Source organism: Cyprinus carpio, chromosome A19 (genome assembly GCF_018340385.1).
Source record: "Cyprinus carpio isolate SPL01 chromosome A19, ASM1834038v1, whole genome shotgun sequence".
NCBI lineage: Eukaryota > Metazoa > Chordata > Actinopteri > Cypriniformes > Cyprinidae > Cyprinus > Cyprinus carpio.
The window spans coordinates 6026956-6039742 of NC_056590.1; the positions used below are offsets into that span (position 1 = coordinate 6026956).

The window sequence follows — 12787 nt, forward strand, 5'->3', positions numbered from 1 at the left end:
GTTATTTTTATAACATATTTTTTTAAATTGTTTATGTACAAATTGTGGTTTACATCTGCATTTACTCACAAACTAAACAGGCTTTATGTGAGAGACTCAGATTGAGACACAATCAGAGCTGAAATCTGCTGCTCAAACTGTTGAGATCAGACTCAAATCATCAGAGATCTTCTTCAGAATAAACTTCTGCTGCTCTAAACATGATATACAGCCGTATGTGGAACCAAAAAGGGGAAACACAATGTTTAATGGACATTCTTGTCTTATTGTTTGTCCTTCTGACTGTGAATGTGATGTTTCTGATTAATAGATATATGTGGTTATAGTCTCATGGTTTTGTGTTCTGGTGTATGCAGTTATAATGAAAAAAATCATGCAATTATCACTCTTCTGAAAGTTTAAACAGAACACTTAAGCATTACATGTTAACATCAGACTAATATATTAGAATTGTGTTCTGTGTAAAGTTATATTTACTCATTTAACTAATGTTATGTCATGTTAAACAATAAGAGATGCGATTTTATTTGTAAATTTTTTTGTGAAGTAATTTTTATGAAGGATTGTCAAAACTATGATTCAAAAGCAAGTCCATCAAACCTGGAATATTTACATCTGGACTCACACTGTTTTGTTGGCCAAGAGACTAAGTTAATAGAGCACATCTTTAAAATAAAAACATGAAGGAATATTCATTTTGATGTAACAAATCAAAGGAAGGAAGAAACTCTGATAAAGAAACTATTATTCAGTGCTTTTCTTTGCTCTGGAGAGGAAGTGGAAAGATTTTGTGGTTTAGTGTCTCTGCATTTTGGTCTAATTATAGAGTTTAAACTTCAACATGTTTTTAAACAGAAGCAGAATGAAGGAATGACATGTTTCTGTGTTGTGATTCCAGTCATGTGACTCTTTCAGCTCTAACAGCTGATAAACTGATCAGATTTCTGATAAACTGATATGATCAGATTTCACCTGGTTGGAAGAGCCTAGTCCCAAGTACTTTCATTACAGTTTTTTTAATTGTCTGGTGTTTTATTTCAGAAGGTATGATTAGTAATTTACTTTTAATTTGTGTGTTTTTTTGTTTTTTTTTTTAAATTTTTTTTTTTTAATTTTTTGTTTTAGGCAGGAAAAATTGTTTATACGGAACTTTTAACATGTATTTGATTGTTCTGTCAGCGTTCCTCATATCTTGCCCTGGAGGGTCAATGCGCTGCAGAGTTTATCTCAAACCCTGATCAAACTCATCTACTGTACCTGTGATTTTCTAATGCTCCTGAAGACACTGATTAGCATTGATTAGCATGCTCAGGTGTGTTTGATTAGGGTTAGAGCTGAACTCTGCAGGACAGTGGATCTCGTGGCCCAGATTTGAGCATCCCTGCTTACATTGATAGCTCAGATGAGAGGACTGGTTGGTAACAGGAAAAATAATTTAATATACTTTGTGTTCATTGGGCCTTTGAGTTTGCTGGTCATTTTGGGTCTGAGGATTACACTGAAATCATTTATTAAACGAAATATACAGATTATAGTATGATGTTTCTTATTGGACATTTTTTCACGTTCAAGATACACGTGTTAAATCTTTAAATAAACTGATAATATTTATAAAACCAAATATTCAGATTATTTTTTGTCTCAGATCAGTATTTTCTGGCTGTATTAATGTGTTTGTGATGTGTGTCTGTATCTGTCTCATAACAGATCTTATTCTCATCAGGTTCAGATGCTTCAATCTTCTGCTGCTGCTGTTTTTCTGATCTTTTTTTTCTGGTTGTTTTAATTTATGTTTATTCTCATCAGGTTTATTTTCAGTGTTTATTCAGTGATTCAAGAGAAATAGATGTGTGTCAGACTGAAGAATGTAGTGGACGAGTGTTTAAAGAAGGAAACTGTGACGTCGTCATCAAGAATCTGAGCTTCAGTGACGCTGGGAAATACTTTTTGAGAATCTATTACAATAATGATCAGACAGAGCTGGAGCAACAAATCAGGATGTACCAACTTCATATTCATGGTGAAGACAAAACTGATCAAACATCAGCATCTGCTTTTTTAAATGATCACATTTGGTCCCCAATCCAAATAATGAATCATTGTAATTATATAATGTTTTAATTATATATTATTTTTTAATAAGTTTGCTGCTAAACTGCTTTTAGATCTTTGTTTCAGTTGTTTCTGTGATGTACTGAAATATAATTACAAGCACTTCATACGTTTCAAAGGCTTTTATCGACAATTACATGACATTTATGCAAAGAGTCAGTATTTGCAGTGTTGGCCCTTCTTTTTCAGGACCTCTGCAATTCGACTGGGCAGGCTCTCAATCAACTTCTGGGCCAAATCCTGACTGATAGCAAACCCATTCTTTCATAATAACTTCTTGGAGTTTGTCAGAATTAGTGGGTTTTTGTTTGTCCACCCGCCTCTTGAGGATTGACCACAAGTTCTCAATGGGATTAAGATCTGGGGAGTTTCGAGGCCATGGAGCCAAAATTTCAACATTCTGGTCCCCGAGCCACTTAGTTATCACTTTTGCCTTATGGCATGGTGCTCCATCGTGCTGGAAAATGCATCGTTCTTCACCAAACTGTTGTTGGGTTGTTGGAAGAAGTTGCTGTTGGAGGGTGTTTTGGTACCATTCTTTATTCATGGCCGTGTTTTTGGGCAGAATTGTGAGTGAGCCCACTCCCTTGGATGAGAAGCAACCCCACACATGAATGGTGTCAGGATGCTTTACTGTTGGCATGACACAGGACTGATGGTAGCGCTCACCTTTTCTTCTCCGGACAAGCCTTATTCCAGATGCCCCAAACAATCGGAAAGGGGCTTCATCGGAGAATATGACTTTGCCCCAGTCCTCAGCAGTCCATTCACTATACTTTCTGCAGAAGATCAATCTGTCCCTGATGCTTTTTTTTGGAGAGAAGTGGCTTCTTTGCTGCCCTTCTTGACACCAGGCCATATTCCAAAAGGCTTCGCCTCACTGTGCGTGCAGATGCGCTCACACCTGCCTGCTGCCATTCCTGAGCAAGCTCTGCACTGGTGGCACTCCGATCCTGCAGCTGAATCCTCTTTAGGAGAGGGTCCTGGCGCTTGCTGGACTTTCTTGGACACCCTGAAGCCTTCTTTACAAGAATTGAACCGCTTTCCTTGAAGTTCTTGATGAACCTATAAATTGTTGATTTAGGTTGCAATCTCAGTAGCCACAATATCCTTGCCTGTGAAGCCATTTTTATGCAACGCAATGATGACTGCACGCGTTTCTTTGCAGGTCACCATGGTTAACAATGGAAGAACAATGATTTCAAGCATCACCCTCCTTTTGACATGTCAAGTCTGCCATTCTAACCCAATCAGCCTGACATAATGATCTCCAGCCTTGTGCTCGTCAACATTCTCACCTGAGTTAACAAGATGATTACTGAAATGATCTCAGCAGGTCCTTTAATGACAGCAATGAAATGTAGTGGAAAGGTTTTTTGGGATTGAGTTAATTTTCATGGCAAAGAAGGACTATGCAATTCATCTGATCACTCTTCATAACATCCTGGAGTATATACAAATTGCTATTATAAAAACTTAAGCAGCAACTTTTCCAATTTCCAATATTTATGTAATTCTCAAAACTTTTGGCCACGACTGTAGAGTAGCACTTGTTGTTTGTTGTTTTTCCGATCACAAATGCAGACATGGTTTTATGTTTACGCTGAGCAATATGCAATGCAGCGCGTAAAAAGACAGTATAAGTCATTACAATCAGTAATTATGTCCCCACTGGACAATGGTTTTTTTTAACCTGTCATGCTGGTGTTCTGACTGGGACACGCCATAACAGTATATGTTTATATGCTTGAAACATTTGGCCAATCACAACGCCCTGGATAGCTGGCCAATCAGAGCACACCTCGCATTTTTAGACCAATGAGCTTTGTAAAAAAAACATGCGTTTCAGAAGGCGGGGCATAGAGGAGAAACTATAATGTACAGTATGTGGAAAATAATGTGTTTTTTTTAACCTTAAACCGCATAAACACATTGCATTACAGCAAAAATACACAAAATAATGTTCTTTTTAGCAGCATCATATGACCCCTTTAAGTTTTGAGTATTTGAAAGGTAATTTTTTTTTTAATGTCACTGGTTTCCACACCGGTTTCGTTAAACAAAATAAAAGATTATTTTAAAAGATTGACTCAAAAGAATCTTCTGTTCACGGATCATGAACTCGCATCACCGCGCCAAAGATGATCTATTCTTGAACATTTCGAATGAATAAAGAGTTCAAGTTCATCTGTAAAGCACATAAAGCTATCGTTTGACTTTATAAACTTTTATTTCATGCATGATTCGTATGGATCTGTTAACTGAATGCAAAGTGTGAATTCTAGGATAATTTATTGTGTTGTGATGAGCATGCATGCACGCTTAATTGAACATGTATGCATGCTCACTAGGAGTTGCTAAATGAACAGGCAGCCGCACACAGTTTTCTTTTTTTTTTTTTTTTAACGGAGAAGCAAACTGTTTACTTAAACATTAAATTAAGAAATGACATTAAAATTAAATTTAATCACTTTGGTAATCTAAAATACTTTTAGGATGTAACTGTAATCTGATTACCCCTTATTTAAAATTTAATTATAATGAAATACAGTTACTCATATTTTGCATTTTAAATACGTAACGCCGTTACATGTATTCTGTTACTCCCCAGCCCTGGGTATGACTAACGAGAGTAGAGAGAGAACAAAGAAAGGAGGAGGGATAAAGCACAAGGGGAAAGAAAGGGAGGGTAATAGAGAGCACAGAAAGGCAAAACTCACAGAAAACATTTTGGCAGAGAGTGTGTGAAATTTTCTGACACATACACTTTGGTTAAAAATTCCTCAATGGTTGTGTAAAACAACCCCCATTTACCTTGTCAAAAACAGCTCTGTCAACAGTGAGCCGTTTTGGTGCATGTCTCTTTAAGTGCTAATGAGCTCTGCTCACCCCGCCCCTCTCTTCAGTGGAAGAGCAAAGGTGATTTGCAAATAAACTTAAAAATATAAAATGTGAGATTCAGGGCCGGCCCAGACTCTGTTAGTGCCCTAGGCAAGATTTTAGATTTCCGCCCCCCACCCCAGACACACTAAAAAATTCTGAAAATGCTGATTTTTTAAATATTTAATTTATGATTTTCCAACACACGCACTAAAAAGTCAATGCTGATTTTTCAAATCTCTACTATAAGAGATGCTGAAGCGCGGTGTACTGTAGGTATTTTATGAGTGAATCTGTTAAAATAAACTTTTGAAGAGACCAGACATGAGCTTTTCCCCCAGCTATGTGTACTGTAACTGGTGCTCGGAGTGGGTCTTCGGTGTGGGAGGCGGACGCACAAACAAGGAGTCACTTGTGCATCTTTTGGGATCATTACATATACCTACAGTGACAAGTACTTATTACAACAAAGAGAAATATGAAATGCCTAAAATAGTCTAACATGCAAAAAATAAAGGCTACATTTTGTAATTTATTTGTAGATGTTAGCCAGCTAGTTAGTGTAATTAGCATACCCATACCTTCCATTTCAATTTTGTGCATACAGTGGAAAATTACATACTTTAACTTAATTATTTTCATTTTATGAATGCTAGATTATAGACATTTAGACACTTTTTGGTAAACTAAAAGCAAGCAGTAATGTAACTAAAATTAAAAAACAACATTAACAAAGCTTAAATATATTTTAAAAATAAATAAATAAAATTAAGTAAAATTAAATAAGCAGTTAACTCAAGCAAAAATGTTCCATGGTGTCAGTGTTGCCAGTTAAGATGTTCTAAATAGGATATTTCAAAATACTACATATATATCACAGGCTAATACACAGTCGTTAACTTTTAATTTGTACCTGTATATTGTCATTTTTCTGCTCCTCTTCTTTGTGTCACTTCCTGCCTTGTGCCCCTGATGATTTTATTTTTTCACTAATTTTCAGAAATGATACTTTAAGAGTACATAAATGGCAAAACTATTTTAACTGCGTGTGCCATGCATAATTAATGCGTTATGATGATGTATTATTCTCATGATGCAGAAAGTGTTTAAGTTAGTCCAACAGGACAACATTATTTTTCGTTGATGTCTATTTAATTTTATTCTAAAATTATTTGAATCAGTCCGATAATCGATCAGTACTAAAATTATGTTAACTGTCAGAAATTTTGCTTAATATATGGGTATAGGCACGCACGATGGTCACAAGAGAGCGCACCCCCAAGTCATTTTGCGCCCTAGGCAACTGCCTATGTCTCCTATGCCACGGGTCAGCCCTGGTGAGACTTACTACTTCTGGAGGTGCAGCTGGATCACGAATTACTGATCCATCCATGAGTTTGAACTTTTTAGCAAAACCTACCTTGAATTGGCCCTCATTCAGAAAGCAGTCTGGAGTAAAATGATTTGCGCAGACATAAATGAATTTAGACACATTACCATCAAAAACAAAATCAATCCAGTGGCACATTATTAGGAAAGGCGATTTGCAAAGATTGATAAAAAATACTTATACTCACTAAGGGCCAGCGCCAAGGGGGGGCATTGCAAGCTTTCTTTAGCGTCAGCAACTGCATTGCGATCACAGACTGAAAACTTCTCACGCAAAAACAACCCCGCCCCCCCTGCTTTGGACTGACCCTTGTTTACAAAGCATAGTGTAAAAATTATTTGCGCAGACGAAAAACGCATTTAGGTTGATCAGGGGCACAATCCCTTCAAAAACAAACGTAATCCACTGTGTCTTCAGCGGCTCAGATGTCGGGAGTAAATGATGAATGCTATGTTCATTATTACATCCAACAACAGAACACTTCAGTCGCTTAGGAGTCATTCTTGTCTTCATCTGCTCTGGCGGAGGAACATTGGAGGACTGATGACAGTCACTCAGGACAGGTCTGTGCTAAAACGTCAGTGTCTGTCAACAGTCGTTGGGAGGGCTTATGCAAAGTGACGTGACTTTGCCAAGAAATTGTGAACAGCTTGATCTGAGAAAGTGCTTATGATTTGTTGGGATTTAAAAAAAAAGCACTGGGTGGATTTTTATGATTTTAGGGTCTTTGTGTACACATAATGCCAAGACACATTGAAAGTTCAAACACCATGTAAAAAGTGAATTTTGCATCCGATGGGAAGTCGTGGCCCTAGTGGTTAGAGAGGTTGACTCCTAACCCTAAGGTTGTGGGTTCGAGTCTCGGTACCACGACTGAGGTGCCCTTGAGCAAGGCACAGAACCCCCAACTGCTCCCCGGGTGCCGCAGCATAAATGATACCCACTGCTCTGGGTGTGTTGTGTGTGTGTTCACGGTGTGTGTGTTGTGTGTGCACTTTGGATGGGTGCACGAATTCTGAGTATGGGTCACCATAATTGGCTGTATGTCACTTTCACTGTCACTTTTAAGGCCTTGATTGATTGCCACCAATATAATAATGATTAAGGATAGCTGTCTTTCTGTTTGCTCCTCAGATGAGACTTTAGATTACTATTACTGTGAAAATCGATGAGGAGCTGAAGTTGGATGTTCTATTGACAAATACTGATAAAGTGGAGCATCACACCAACAGGTGTGGAGCAGAACTGATGGGGTCCTGGATCATCATCTGAATGACAGTGATGGATACCTGACCATTAAAGGTTTTTACAGCCAGTGACACTGGAACATACAGAGTTCTGGACTCTAAAGGAGAAACCTTGATCACAGTCACAGTCAGAGGTGAGAGAAACTCAGCAGATGTTTTTAGAAATATCTGAGGTATTTGACAGCTGAAGTTTATTTATCATGATCTGAACAGGCAAACTGATGCTAAACTGTATGACTTACCTTTCAATATCCTCTACAGAATATAGTACAGAATATAAGAAAAAGCGGGATGGTGACAATGATACAAATTATAGTAAGTAAACAGGAGGCATTAAGAGCTTTATAAAATCTTTAAACAGTTTAAAAAAAAAAAAAAAAAAACATTTTAAAAATTGTTTTCTCTTCTCCCTCGCCCCTTCCAGCTGTACTGTATGTCGTGCTGTCTGTGGTGTTGGGGGTCCCGGTTCTGGTTCTGATTACATTTGTTTTCGTCAAGAAACTGCACAGGAACCCAGAACATGATCCCGACCAGAGGGTCCCACTGCAGGACAGGATCCCAGAACATGATCCCCACCAGAGGGTCCCACTGCAGGACAGGACAGGATCCCCACCAGAAGTCCCATGCAGGACAGGAACCAGAACATGACCCGACCAGAGGTCCCACTGCAGGACAGGATCCCAGAACATGATCCCCACCAGAGGGTCCCACTGCAGGAACCCAGAAACATGGAGGGTCCCACTGCAGGACAGGGACCCAGAACCAGAGGGCCCCACTGCAGGACAGGAACCCAGAACATGATCCCGACCAGAGGGTCCCGTAGCAATAAATTATCCTGGAAGCCCAGAACATCTAGCAACATCACTGGTTACATGTAATATGCCTTCAGTGCCAACAGATCTTCAGAGGATTGTATCTGTATATGTCTGCAGCTAGAGGTGTACAATATGTATCATCTGCAATAATAACATAATTGTTGGTATTACAGTGAATAAGTTGACATTATCAAGTGTCACTCACCTCACAAAAAACAGACCTTGATAGTGCACACTCTTACTGCATGCTGTAGACTAGCAGAATGCCATTAGAATAACCCAGAATAACCAGAATTCAAGATACGAGGCCAAAATGCCCCTTATGCCCACCTCTCTTTGAGATGATCAGGGAATAAAAAAAAGAGATAAGCTGCCATAAACACTAGCCATATGAGGAACTCAAAAGCCAGGAACAGTGCAATGTATGATGTATTTTACACACATGTATATATCAAACAGATTATTATCGTGCTTTTTCTGGTGTTTTCTTACACCAGTTTATTACCTCACTGTGACTGTGAAGTTTTTAATCATCAAATATTTGTCAATGTGAGCCACCATGTCTTGTTGAGTGCAGCCGGTTGTGTTTTTGCACTTGTTTTTTGGACTGCACTGATGAATATCTGTGCATCTGTGAAATGGTGATTATGGGTTGTAGGCTGAGTGAATATGATGAAACTACAGTAATCCCTTTAAAAAAAAGTATACTTGAATTATGCATGCTCTTCAACATTTTCAGTTTGCTAACACCAGCCGTATCTGGCAGAAGAAGATTCCTCAATATGCTTTTTTGAGGGATTGTTGGGATAATTTCAGTTTTGTGGTCTTTTATGTTTGGTTTTTTTTCACTTGTATTTCAGTTCTATTGCTTTGCTCTTAATAAGAGTATAAGAGGGCAAAAATTAAATGTTTGATCAATGAGACTCCTTTACTGCAGTGTATAGTGCATAAAATTTGTTATATAGAGAGTAATCATTTCATTCTACTGTATTTATATTTTAAATACGTAACTTGATAAATAACCTGCATTAAGAAATTTAATTTTGAGAAACTGTTTATCACGTTTGTTATTCACTTTTTCAGAATTGCAAAGCGTAAGCTTTCTGTTTTTTACATTACCTTACTCGGAATATTACTTCCTCCCTCAGTTTTTCAGAAAACACATGCACGTAACCCATGTTATGACCAGTAAACCATGAACACATATATTTATATATGCACAGTTTTTAAAGAAAGAATTTCTGTAGGTGGTCCAAAATTATTATTATCCAAAGAAATCTTCCAGATGCTTTTTCATATAGATTCAACTTGGAATGAAACCTGGAATATTTATGATCATGCACTCTACACACACTTCACCAAATCTTGTTAGCCAATGAATTTGCAAACTAAAGTAGAGCACATTTACATATACATTTAGTCATTTTGCAGACGCTTTTATCCAAAGCGACAATTGGGGGAGACATAAAGCGATTTCTTCTTAAAGAGGCAAACAGACACAGGAATTGGCGGCTTGTAATACCAATTTTTAGACATTTTGCAAATAAGTCACAGCTAGAAATAGAAGGAATAAATAAAGAGAAAGACAATTTGTTTATATATATATATATAGTTATATAATATATATATAATATATATTATATAGGGCGTTATATAATATATATATACTGTATATTTTAGCATGAAGTTACGGGGGGGTGTGGGAGTAGTACAACTGCATTGAAAATTATGAGAATTTTAAGGTGGAGGGCATGTTTGGAGATGCATCACTTTAGTCTGATATAGAGGCTATTATAGTCAGGTTGGCTTTACCATTGTCTCGTACGTGAAGGAAGTGGAAACACTTTGTGGTTTAGTGTCTCTGCATTGTGCTGAAACCTGTAGTTTGATCGACACCGTTACGAACAACAGACACAATGGAGAAATGTGATGTCTTCTTCTGTGTGTTTTCTTGTTGGATTACTCAAATCACATATGGTAAATAAATTCTGTTTCAAACATTATGAAACTGACATATCAACCTCAAATATAGGTAAGCTATGAACATAGTTTAATGATGTTTTTATCTATATAGAGGTTTTGTATTTTTATATCGTGTTTCTCCAGATGTGTCAGTAACGAGGGTCTTCTGATCTACTGAGGAGTGCAGTGCGTTGGTGTTGGAAAACATCAGTCTGCACTCAGCATGAGAAACCAATATGAAGTCGCCTGGTATCACCTGAGATCTGAACAACTGGATCTACTGACTGCTGCAGAGAAGGATGACACAGGAAGAAAACTCCTGATCAACTACAATCAAAACAAAAGTCGTCTGAAGCTTACTGCAGACACATGGGTCACCAGAGCCACGCTAGAGATTTCTGGAGTAACAGAGTCAGATTCAGGTCTTTATTTCTGTGGAACAAAGTCTGACGCTCCGAAGATGTATAAATCTTTCAGGCACAATCTCATCCAGACTAGAGATCGAGGGTAGACAGATTTCAGTTCTTTCCTTTTTTTTTCTCAGGGGGGATATGGTTAAGAGGAGCCAGCCAGTGGAGCGCGGCGAACTGTACAATGATTTTTGTTTTGAGATAATATGGATTTAAAGCAGTCACAGGAAAAATTATATTTTATGGTGCTAAATATATTTATATGCTTGATATACACACACACACACACACCACCACACACATATATATCTATACAATACATTATATATCTGTATATTGTTTTAGATCACAAACATACGCTGCATACATACCAAAAAGTTTGGATGCAGTTAATTATTTTTTCTCGGTGACTGAAAATCAAATGATTGAAAAATGGTGAAAATATTTTTATAGAGAATGTGTTTTTGTGTATTTTTTGTGTTGAATAATTATAAAGCCCTTGAAAATGTCATTATGCATCATGTAATTGTAAAAAGTATTATTGTTCCAACCTTAGGGGCCAATCTGAAGGTCTGCAGCATGATAGATTTCACCATATACAAGACAGACAAATGCACAACATTCATAGCACAATTAAAAAAGGAACGAAAACCCACTCTCCCATATACAACTAGCCAACTAAAAACATTGTGTGTGTTGTGTGTGTTTAATAAATTGATCATATATTTACAGGTCTTTCTGTAACAGAAAAGCCAAAAGAAGTTGACATCACAGGTAACATGTTGGTTGTTATCTTGATCGTTCATTTAATTTTTCATGTTCTAACTCTGCTGTAGAAATCCAGCACACATTTTTTGTTATCAGTTAACACTTTTCTGATTATACAAATCTGAATATTTCTTCTGTCTCTGTCTCTCTGTAGATGGAGTGACTACGAAAGAGAGGGCGTTGATGTTTCGGGTGGTGTTGGTCCTGGCTATTGCAGTGTTGTTTTCTGGCTACAGTCAGCGCAGGAGGAATCATTCCCTATCGCGGCTGGCAGAATGATGGAGTGCAGCAAAACCTCATCTCTGATTCAGCAACAAATCAGCTAATAACACATTGTCTGCTTTATGTTTACTGTCTGCGCTTTGGCACTCTGCCAGCTAATTAGATTATGTAGATTCCACAAACTAAAATAAACCAACTGTGTGCCCCTAAATGCCTAAATGTTGACCAGATCTCGTTCACGGTCCGAGAAACTGAGAATTTGTGGCAAATGTCCACTTTTCAGCCCCAGTGCCTTAATTGTTGTGCTTGTATTCAGGTTTGTTCATTCATTTGTGCTTGGTAATATATTCAGTTAACATAAAAGTCCTGTTACTGCTACTGTTTGTTAATGAAAACATAATTCAATTCCATCACACAGACTCAAGCTAAAAGTAACAAGTCTTTAAATTTTAATTGATGTATTTGATATAGTTTAGTGTTTATTAAGATATTCAAGTTTTTGTTTTATTTTTTAGGTTAATGTTATTTTTACTTTAATATAGAGATTAAGTATCATTAGACCAGCAGGACTAAAAAAGTGTCTGGCTGTATGTTAAGACTGTATTTTCTAGACTAGCATTAATATGTACATGTAAGCTGTTTTCAATAGAAAATATAAATGTAAATATATTCTATGGCACATAAATATTGATTAAATTAAACTGCGAACAGATTTAAAGCTTGATTAAATAAAAATGTGTTCAATGATAATCGTGTTGTTGAGAGCCTTCAACTCTTTTCATGCAATGAACAACAAGCTGAGGTTAAGAGAAAGTATAAATGACGGGGGACGGGGGGAGCTTGGTTAAATACAGATGTATTCAGAGATAAATCTGTTGTGAGTTCAGAAGAACAAAAAAAAAAGTTTCACATCATGTCACACAGTGAGCAATCATTTCCTGACTGACTGCATTCAAATCATACAACTAAAACCACAAGAAT

General features: G+C 37.2%; 2 long non-coding RNA genes across 2 annotated transcripts; both read left to right on the forward strand.

Moving 5' to 3' along the window:
• Positions 1–7687: 7687 nt before the first annotated feature.
• Positions 7688–8224, forward strand: LOC109065607. The gene is made up of 3 exons (XR_002013540.2): positions 7688–7763; positions 7891–7944; positions 8054–8224. It is a non-coding gene; the product is annotated as an uncharacterized LOC109065607 (long non-coding RNA).
• Positions 8225–10897: 2673 nt separating this feature from the next.
• Positions 10898–11772, forward strand: LOC122148754. The gene is made up of 3 exons (XR_006162595.1): positions 10898–10913; positions 11549–11590; positions 11739–11772. It is a non-coding gene; the product is annotated as an uncharacterized LOC122148754 (long non-coding RNA).
• The last annotated feature ends 1015 nt before the right edge of the window (positions 11773–12787 follow it).